This window comes from Plectropomus leopardus, chromosome 19 (assembly GCF_026936395.1).
Source record: "Plectropomus leopardus strain MGB_pleo_1.0 chromosome 19, ASM2693639v1, whole genome shotgun sequence".
NCBI lineage: Eukaryota > Metazoa > Chordata > Actinopteri > Perciformes > Serranidae > Plectropomus > Plectropomus leopardus.
In genome coordinates, this window is record NC_142194.1 from 11,056,729 (window position 1) to 11,067,697 (window position 10,969).

Sequence of the window (10,969 nt, forward strand, 5' to 3'; positions counted from 1 at the left end):
CTGTTTTTGGGTGTTTTCAGCTGTTTTTTGGTGATGTCATATTTTGACAGTTTTCCATACTATAGCCTTGCCTTTTCGGTCATTTTTTCAGCATGCTATTTTATGCTGTTTTTTTTCCGTTTTTGCAACTTTCTTTGCTATGGCGTATCTTGGCAAGCTTTTTTATGCTGTTTTGGGGTGTTTTCAGCTGTTTTTGGACATGTCATATTTTGACATTTTTCCATACTATAGCCTTGCCTTTTCGCTCAGTTTTTCACGTGCTATTTCATGGTGTTTTTTTCCGTTTTTGCAACTTTCTTCGCTATGGCGTATCTTGGCAAGCTTTTTCATGCTGTTTTGAGGTGTTTTCAGCTGTTTTTGGACATGTCATATTTTGACATTTTTCTATACTATAGCCTTACCTTTTCGCTCATTTTTTCAGCATGCTGTTTTATGGTGTTCTTGTCCATTTTTGCAACTTTCTTTGCTATGGCGTGTCTCGGCACGTTATTTTGTCCTGTTTTGGGACGTTTTTAGCTGTTTTTGGACATGCCATATTTTGACATTTTTCTATACTATAGCCTTACCTTTTCGCTCATTTTTTCAGCATGCTATTTGATGGTGTTTTTGTCCGTTTTTGCAACTTTCTTTGCTATGGCGTGTCTCGGCACGCTATTTTATGCTGTTTTGGGGTGTTTTCAGCTGTTTTTGGGACATGTCATATTTTGACAGTTTTCCATACTATAGCCTTGCCTTTTCGCTCATTTTTTCAACATGCTATTTTATGGTGTTTTTGTCCGTTTTTGCAACGTTCTTTGCTATGGCGTGTCTCAGCACGCTATTTTATGCCGTTTTAAGGTGTTTTAAGCTGTTTTTGGGACATGTCATATTTTGACATTTTTCCATACTATAGCCTTGCCTTTTCGCTCATTTTTTCAACATGATATTTTATGGTGTTTTTGTCTGTTATTGCAACTTTCTTTGCTATGGCGTGTCTCGGCACGCTATTTCATGCTGTTTTGAGGTGTTTTAAACTGTTTTTGTGACATGTCATATTTTGACATTTTTCCATACTATAGCCTTGCCTTTTTGCTCATTTTTTCAGCATGCTCTTTTATCGTGTTTTTGGCAGTTTTTGCAACTTTCTTTGCTATGGCGTGTCTCGGCACGCTATTTTATGTTGTTTTGAGGTGTTTTAAACTGTTTTTGGGACATGTCATATTTTGACATTTTTCCATACTATAGCCTTGCCTTTTCGCTCATTTTTTCAACATGCTATTTCATGGTGTTTTTGTCCGTTTTTGCAACTTTCTTTGCTATGGCGTGTCTCGGCACGCTATTTTATGCTGTTTTTAGGTGTTTTCAGCTGTTTTTGGGACATGTCATATTTTGACATTTTTCCATACTATAGCCTTGCCTTTTCGCTCATTTTTTCAACATGCTATTTCATGGTGTTTTTGTCTGTTCCTGCAACTTTCTTTGCTATGGCGCATCTCGGCACTCTATTTTATGCTGTTTTGAGGTGTTTTAAGCTGTTTTTGGGACATGTCATATTTTGACATTTTTCCATACTATAGCCTTGCCTTTTCACTCATTTTTTCAGCATGCTTTTTCATGGTGTTCTTTTCCATTTTGCAACTTTCTTCGCTATGGCGTATCTTGGCAAGCTTTTTCATGCTGTTTTGAGGTGTTTTCAGCTGTTTTTGGACATGTCATATTTTGACATTTTTCTATACTATAGCCTTACCTTTTCGCTCATTTTTTCAGCATGCTGTTTTATGGTGTTCTTGTCCATTTTTGCAACTTTCTTTGCTATGGCGTGTCTCGGCACGTTATTTTGTCCTGTTTTGGGACGTTTTTAGCTGTTTTTGGACATGCCATATTTTGACATTTTTCTATACTATAGCCTTACCTTTTCGCTCATTTTTTCAGCATGCTGTTTTATGGTGTTCTTGTCCATTTTTGCAACTTTCTTTGCTATGGCGTGTCTCGGCACGTTATTTTGTCCTGTTTTGGGACGTTTTTAGCTGTTTTTGGGACATGTCATATTTTGACATTTTTCCATACTATAGCCTTGCCTTTTCACTCAGTTTTTCACGTGCTATTTCATGGTGTTTTTGTCTGTTTTTGCAATTTTCTTTGCTATGGCGTATCTTGGCAAGCTTTTTTATGCTGTTTTGAGGTGTTTTCAGCTGTTTTTGGGACATGCCATATTTTGACATTTTTCCATACTATAGCCTTGCCTTTTCGCTCATTTTTTGAACATGCTATTTCATGGTGTTTTTGTCTGTTTCTGCAACTTTCTTTGCTATGGCGTGTCTCGGTACGCTATTTTATGCTGTTTTGAGGTGTTTTAAGCTGTTTTTGGGACATGTCATATTTTGACATTTTTCCATACTATAGCCTTGCCTTTTCACTCATTTTTTCAACATGCTATTTCATGGTGTTTTTGTCCTTTTCTGAAACTTTCTTTGCTATGGCGTGTCTCAGCACGCTATTTTATGCTGTTTTAAGGTGTTTTAAACTGTTTTTGGGACATGTCATGTTTTGACAGTTTTCCATACTATAGCCTTGCCTTTTTGTTCATTTTTTGAACATGTTATTTTATGTTGTTTTTGTCCGTATGTGCAACTTTCTTTGCTATGGCGTGTCTCGGCACGCTATTTTATGCTGTTTTAAGGTGTTTTAAACTGTTTTTGGGACATGTCATGTTTTGACAGTTTTCCATACTATAGCCTTGCCTTTTCGCTCAGTTTTTCACGTGCTATTTCATGGTGTTTTTTTCCGTTTTTGCAACTTTCTTTGCTATGGCGTATCTTGGCAAGCTTTTTTATGCTGTTTTGAGGTGTTTTAAACTGTTTTTGGGACATGTCATATTTTGACATATTTCCATACTATAGCCTTGCCTTTTCGCTCATTTTTTCAGCATGCTGTTTTATGGTGTTCTTGTCTATTTTTGCAACTTTCTTTGCTATGGCGTGTCTCGGCACGTTATTTTGTCCTGTTTTGGGACGTTTTTAGCTGTTTTTGGGACATGGCATATTTTGACATTTTTCCATACTATAGCCTTGGCTTTTCGGTCATTTTTTCAACATGTTATTTCATGGTGTTTTTGTCTGTTTCTGCAACTTACTTTGCTATGGCGTGTCTCGGCACGCTATTTTATGCTTTTTGAGGTGTTTTAAGCTGTTTTTGGGATATGCCATATTTTGTCATTTTTCCATACTATAGCCTTGCCTTTTTGCTCATTTTTTGAACATGCTATTTCATGGTGTTTTTGTCTATTTCTGCAACTTTCTTTGCTATGGCGAGTCTCGGCACGCTATTTTATGTTGTTTTGAGGTGTTTTAAGCTGTTTTTGGGACATGTCATATTTGACATTTTTCCATACTATAGCCTTGCCTTTTCACTCATTTTTTCAGCATGCTGTTTTATGGTGTTCTTGTCCATTTTTGCAACTTTCTTTGCTATGGCGTGTCTCAGCACGTTATTTTGTCCTGTTTTGGGACGTTTTTAGCTGTTTTTGGGACATGCCATATTTTGACTTTTTTCCATACTATAGCCTTGCCTTTTTGGTCATTTTTTCAACATGCTATTTCATGTTGTTCTTGTCCATTTTTGCAACTTTCTTTGCTATGGCAAGTTTCGGCACGCTATTTTATGCTGTTTTGGGGTGTTTTAAGCTGTTTTTGGGACATGTCATATTTTGAAATTTTTCCATACCTTGCCTTTTCGCTCATTTTTTCAGCATGCTATTTTATGGTGTTTTTGTCCGTATTTGCAACTTTCTTTGCCATGGCGTGTGTTAACCACTATTTTATGCTGTTTTGAGGTGTTTTCAGCTGTTTTTGGGACATGTCATATTTTGACATTTTTCCATACTATAGCCTTGCCTTTTTGCTCATTTTTTCAGCATGCTATTTCATGGTGTTTTTGTCCGTTTTTGCAACTTTCTTTGCTATGGCGTGTCTCGGCACACTATTTTATGCTTTTTTTGAGGTGTTTTAAGCTGTTTTTTGGACATGTCATATTTTGACATTTTTCCATACTATAGCCTTGCCTTTGTGGTCATTTTTTCAGCATGCTATTTCAAGGTGTTTTTGTCTGTTTTTGCAACTTTCTTTGCTATGGTGTTTCTCGCCACGCTATTTTATGCTTTTTTGAGGTGTTTTAAGCTGTTTTTTGGGATATGCCATATTTTGTCATTTTTCCATACTATAGCCTTGCCTTTTTGCTCATTTTTTGAACATGCTATTTCATGGTGTTTTTGTCTATTTCTGCAACTTTCTTTGCTATGGCGAGTCTCGGCACGCTATTTTATGTTGTTTTGAGGTGTTTTAAGCTGTTTTTGGGACATGTCATATTTTGACATTTTTCCATACTATAGCCTTGCGTTTTTGCTCATTTTTTCAGCATGCTATTTTATGGTGTTCTTGTCCATTTTTTGCATTTTCTTTGCTATGGCGTGTCTCGGCATGTTATTTTGTCCTGTTTTGGGGTGTTTTCAGCTGTTTTTGGGACATGTCATACTTTGACATTTTTCCATACTATAGCCTTGCCTTTTCGTTCATTTTTTCAGCACGCTATTTTATGTTGTTTTTGTCCGTTTTTGCAACTTTCTTTGCTATGGCGTGTCTCGGCACGCTATTTTATGCTGTTTTGGGGTGTTTTAAGCTTTTTTTTGGGACATGCCATATTTTGACATTTTTCCATACTATAGCCTTGCCTTTTCGCTCATTTTTTCAGCATGCCATTTCATGGTGTTTTTGTCCGTTTTTGCAACTTTCTTTGCTATGGCAAGTCTCAGCACGCTATTTTATGCTGTTTTAAGGTGTTCTAAGCTACTTTTTGGACATGGCATATTTTGACATTTTTCCATACTATAGCCTTGTCTTTTCTTTCATTTTTACAACATGCTATTTCATGATGTTTTATTTTGTCTTTGCAACTTTCTTTGCTATGGCGAGTCTTGGCACAATATTTCATGCTGTTTTTGGGTGTTTTCAGTTATTTTTGGGACATGTCATATTTTGACATTTTTTCCTTACTATAGCCTTGCCTTTTTGCTCATTTTTTCAGCATGCTATTTCATGGTGTTTTTTTCTGTTTTTCCAACTTTCTTTACTATGGTGTATCTTGGCAAGCTATTTTATGGTGTTTTGTGGTGTTTTAAGCTGTTTTTTGGACATGTCATATTTTGAAATTTTTCATACTTTAGCCTTGCCTTTTCGGTCATTTTTTCAGCATGCTATTTCATGGTGTTTTTGTCATTTTTTGCAACTTTCTTTGCTATGGCGTGTCTTTGCAAGTTGGGGTCATATTTTAACATTTTTGCCATACTATCGCCTTGCCTTTTTAGAAATTTATTCATCGGTCTTTAACTGCAGCATAAATAGCATTAAAGTAAGGCTAAGGTATGGCAAAAATGTTAAAATATCACATGTCATAAAATAGCCGGCTGAAACATGCCATAACATAGTATTTTGCAAAAAAGGCAAAAAAAATACCATAATTTCGCATGTTGAAAATATGACCAAAAAGGCAAGGCTATAGTATGGCAAAAATGTAAAAATGTGACATGTCCCAAAAACAGTTGAAACCACCTCAAAACAACATAAAAAAGCCCGCTGAGACACCCCATAACGTAGTATTTTGAAAATATGTCCAAAAACACCATAATGTGAAATGTTGGAAAAATGAACAAAAAGGGAAGGCTAAGGTATGACAAAAATGTCAAAAAATGACACGTACCAAAAACAGCTGAAAACGCCTCACAACAGCATAAAATAGCCAGCGCTGACACACCATAATATAGTATTTTGCAAAAATGGCCAAAAATACCATAATATAGCATGTTGAAAAGATTACCAAAAAGGCATTTAATCATATTATACCATGCCGCTCGAAATAGCACAAAGACATGAAAAAACCATACATGCATGTACCATCTACCATGCATGTAGCCCAAAATAGCACCAAAAAGTTTTAATATAGCATGTCATCCAAAATAGCACCAAAATGTCAAACTATAGTTTGTTGTCCAAAATAACACCAAAACGTCATACTACAGCATGTCGTCCAAAATTACACAAAGAGTCACGCTATAGCATGTTGTCCAAAATATCACCAAAGTCATACTATAGTATGTCGTCCAAAACATCACCAAAAAACCATATTATAGCGTGTCGTCCAAAATGGCACCAAAAAGTTGTACTTTCGCATGTCATCCAAAATGGCACCAAAAAGTCATACTTTAACATGTTGACCAAATTAGCATAAAAAAGTCATACTATAGCATGTCGTCCAAATTAGCACCAAAAATTTCATACAATAGCATATCATCCAAAATTGCACCAAAAAGCCACACAATAGCATGTACCTGGTGGTGAGTTGGATGAGGTGGTGGGGGAGGCAGCTGATTAGACCTTGCACACCCAATTGTGCAGTTAGGGTGAACTGGGGATGTCTGCTGGAGACTCCGGTCCGCCAAGTCTTCAACTCGCATCTCCAGATGAAATTTACGTACTTCCTGGGGGACAGTGGAACACAGATATTGAGCGATCTATGTTAAAAACCAAAACGTTATACTATAGCACGTCATCAAAAAAATTGTCCAAAAGTCACACAATGGCATGTCATCCATTAACTCAACAAAAAATCTAACTTTAATATGTCGTCCAAAATAGCACAAAAAAGTCATACTGTAGCTTGTCATCATAATTGCACCAAAAAGTCAAACTATAGCATGTTGTCCAAAATAGTGTCAAAAAGTCATACTATAGCATGTCGTCCAAAATAGCACCAAAAAGTAATTCTATAGCACAGGCCTATTCGATTAGCGGCCCAGAACCAACCCCGGAGTGGCCCAGCCTGTGGTCTAGCTAGAGATGCAGAGGGCAACTTGTTTCGCAAGATTTCAGAAATTCCTTCACTGTTTCAGACTGTGAATGCAACACTCCGTGTAGCCTAGCAACAGTCTACTCACAATGCAAGCGTTGCTTGTGGTGTTGACAGAAGTAGTGGCAAGATACAGAGTCTAAAACATGTTCTTTTCAACTCTGAAATGTATAAATGACGATGAAAACCCTCGAGTTAACCCTGTCTGGACTGACAAATACTTGTTTATTTTACCAGCAAGTTAAAACGCCAAACCCATGTGTTTAATTTGCCATGAGTGCGTTGGAGTACTTAAAGATTGTAATGTCCGCAGGCACCACATCGGGAAACATCCAACTTTCCAGACAAAGTTCCCAGAGGGATCTCAGGAGTGAGAGGTAAAAGTGCAGAGTTTGATTGCATCTTACAACCGGAGCTGCATTACGATATTGCGGACATGCACAGCCTAAAAGAGAGCCACAGCTGTTTCTTGGATGATGGTGAAGAAGAAAAGGCCATTTACTGACTGCGAAACTGCGAAAGGTTGTATGCATCGTGGTTGAAGTGATAAATGCTGACAAAATGAAAACGAGTTTGACATCTGCTATTAATAACGTACCCGTCAGACACGTCAAACATTTGCAGGGTTGAAATTCTAGCTATAGATGTCTTTGAAACGCTGTTGAATGGACTGAAGAAAGCTAATGTCATGTCTGTAGCGATTATTTACAGAATTTAATTTTCATTTTTTTAATTTTATTTTTATTTAAGTGAAAAAATATTTCTACTACCTCAGGTTCTGTTCAGTTACAGCTCTGTTATTGCGTTTGTGTGCACTTTTTGATGTGCCTTTGTCATGTTCGCAAATTTGAAAGGGAGAATATGAATAAAAAGTGCATGTTTTTCATCACATTGATCTGTCTTGGTTTGAAATTTGTCTTTATCAGCTGCTTACTGGGCGCCTAACATGTCTGGCCTGGCTACATTTCTTGATTTTAAAATTTGTCCCAACTGAATTTGTAATTGAATAGCCCTGCTATAGCATGTCGTCCGAAGTATTACCAAAAAATCAAACTATTGCTTCTTGTCAAATTTGCACCAAAGGGTCATACTATTACATTTCATAAAAGAAATTGCACAAAAAGTCATGCATGTCATCAAAAAAATTGTCAAAAAGTCATACTATGGCATGTTGTCCAAAATTGCACCAAAAAGTCATGTACCTGGTGGTGAGTTGGATGAGGTGGCGGGGGAGGCTGGTAGATAGACCCGGTAGACTCAATTGTGTAGTTAGGGTGAACTGGGGATGTCTGCTGGAGGCTCCTGTCCGCCAGTTCTTCAATTCGCATCTCCAGATGAACTTTACTTACTTCCTGGCGGACACTGGGACACAGAAATTGAGTGATCTATGAATTAAAAATGTCATACTTAGCATGTGGTCCAAAATAGCACCAAAATGTCATACTATAGCATGTCCTTCAAAATATGAATTAAAAAGTCATACTAAATTATGTTGTCCAAAATAGCACCAAAAAGTCATGCTATAGCATGTCATCCAGAATTGCACTAAAAAGTCATACTATATCATGTTTACCAAAATCACACATCAAAATCACAGTACAGCACAGCTTCCCAAATCGGATACAAAGTCATTGATCAGCACCTGATGAGTTGGATGAGGTCGCAGATGGCTACTGGATAGACCCTATACTGTAGTTAGGATGAACTGGGGATGTCTGCTGGAGGCTGCTGTCCACCAAGTCTTCAACTCCCATCTCCAGACAAACTTTTCGTACTTCCTTGGGGACGCTGGGAACAAAGAATCTTAGCAATCTATGTCACAAACCTCCATATAGTGGTGAGGTAATGAGTCCCAAAATGCCCTAAATAAGGTCTCTGGTTAACACAAGCTAAACATATTGACACATTTTGTTCTGCATCATAAAATATGTCTGTTTAAACACGATTTTTGATATTTTAAGGTTTTTTTCTTCTTAAAAAAGGTGGTTTCTAACAAGTGGCTAAATGGGACTACAGTGTTTGTCTGGGACGTTAGACGTCATCACAGCGGACACAGCAACTCAGAGTAGCATTGTAACTTGTAGATTTATCTGTTTAGAATATTTTTCCACAATGTAGTTTGTGTATAGCGTAACAATAGCTTTTTGCCTTGGGAAATTTCATTAACACTTCAAATCAGACAAAAGTGGTGCTCATCTGTGAAGATTATCACGCTGAACAAAACGTGTAAGTTTCATAAACTTGTGTTTGCCACAGAGCTTATTTTTGGAGAAAAAAAAAATCGTATTCAAAAATCCCATAAGGTTTTGACAAGGGAACCAGTGCGATGCTTACTTGCTAGTTGGCCTACAAAAATATGTCATCCCTTCACTACTCTGTTCTGGAGGCGACTGCTGGGTTGTTGGTCTCTGTGGTGGCCGCAACTGAAGGACCCGCTGGTGGACACCAGTGGTGAAGGAGGCTGTCAAGCTAAGGAGGGAGGCCTTTTGAGATTTTTGGTCGGTAGTCTCCTGAAGGAGCAGACAGGTACCGGTTTTCTAGAAAGGCTGCAGCTGAGGAGGTCGCTAAAGCAAAAACTTATGCAGAAGGACTTTTGGTTGGCTTCAAGGAAGTTCTAGCAAACATCTGCAGAAGGGAAAAGCAGGAATTGTCCCGGGCTGTGCTCAGCAGGGGAGGAGAACTGCAAATCTGAACTGGGGATATTGTTGAGTGGTGGAAGGAACACTTTGAGGAACCCCTGAACCCAGCCAGCAAGTCCTTCAGGTAGAAGGCAGAGTCTAAGAACTCAAGAAAACCTCCATCGATAACCCTGGCAGAGGTTGCTGAGGTAGTCAAAAACGTCCTCGGTGGCAAGGTGGTAGGTGTGGATGAGATTGGCATTGAAGGACTCTGGACACTGTTGGGTTGTCTTGGCTGACACACCTTTTGAGTGTCGCATGGAGGTCGGACCCAGTGCCTGCTGGGTGGCAGACAGGGGTAGTGGTTCCGATTTTCAAAACAGGGAACCAGAGGGCGTGCTCAAAAAACCGAGGTATCCCATGGCTTGGCCTCTATGGAAAAGTTTACCTCAGGGTGGTGGAAAGGAGGATCTGGTGGATTTTTGCACCTCGGAAAAATGCGGGTTCCGTCCTGGTTGTGGAACAGTGGTCCAGCTCTTTACCCTTATGGGGTTGCTGGAGTGGGAGTTTGCTCATACGGTCTACATGTGTTTTGTGGACTTGGAGAAGGTCTACAACCACGTCTCTTGGGGAGTGGGGTGGGAATACGGGGTACCGCGGTCGCTGCTGAGAGCCATCCAGTCCCTGTATAACCAAAGTGAGAGCTGTGTCTGCATACCCAGCATAAAGCATAAACACTTTCCCAGTTGGTGTTGGCCTCCGGCAGGGTTGTCCCTTGTCACCAATTGGATTTGTGTTTGTGTTACTCATGGACAGGATCTCAAGGTGCAGCTGGGGAGGATGGGGTCCGGTCGGGGCCCTCAGAATTGCATCTCTTCTTTTTGCAGATGATGTTGTTCTGTTGGCTTCATCACACCATGACCTCCAGCATGTACTAAGGCCGTTTACAGATGAGCGTGAAGTGGTCAGGAGAGAGTTGCTGCCCAAAGTGAAGGAGTTCAAGTATCTCGGGATCTTGTTCACGACTGACGGTAAAAGGGAGCGTGGCATGGACAGACGGTTTGGTGCAGCATCAGCAGTGATGCGGGCCATCAACCAGACTGTTGTGGTGAGGAGGGACCTGAGCCAGAAGGCAAAGCTCTACATCCATCTACGTCCCAACCCTGACCAATGGTCATGAGCTCTGGGTAGTGACCAAAAGGACGAGCTGCTGGAATGGGTTTCCTCGGTGGGGTGGCTGGGCACAGCCTTAGAGATAGGGTGATGAGCTCGGACATCCAGAGGGAGCTTGGAGTAGAGCTCCGTCATGTCGAAAGGGGCCAGTTGAGGTGGTTCGGGCATCTGATCAGGATCCCTCCTCGGCGCCTCCTGTTAGAGCTGTTTCGGACATGTCCAACTGGTAGGAGGTCCCAGGGCAGACAAGGAACATGCTGGAGGGATTATCTCATCTGGTTTGGGAATGCTCTGGGGTCCCC

General features: G+C 39.7%; 1 long non-coding RNA gene across 1 annotated transcript in view; it reads left to right on the top strand.

The window, feature by feature from the left end:
- LOC148186315 (uncharacterized) overlaps positions 1–7,427 on the top strand; it is a 57,069-nt gene extending 49,642 nt beyond the window's left edge. The window contains exon 3 of the long non-coding RNA XR_015774912.1: positions 7,190–7,427. This is a non-coding gene — a long non-coding RNA (uncharacterized LOC148186315). The remainder of the gene's footprint in view (positions 1–7,189) is intronic.
- The last annotated feature ends 3,542 nt before the right edge of the window (positions 7,428–10,969 follow it).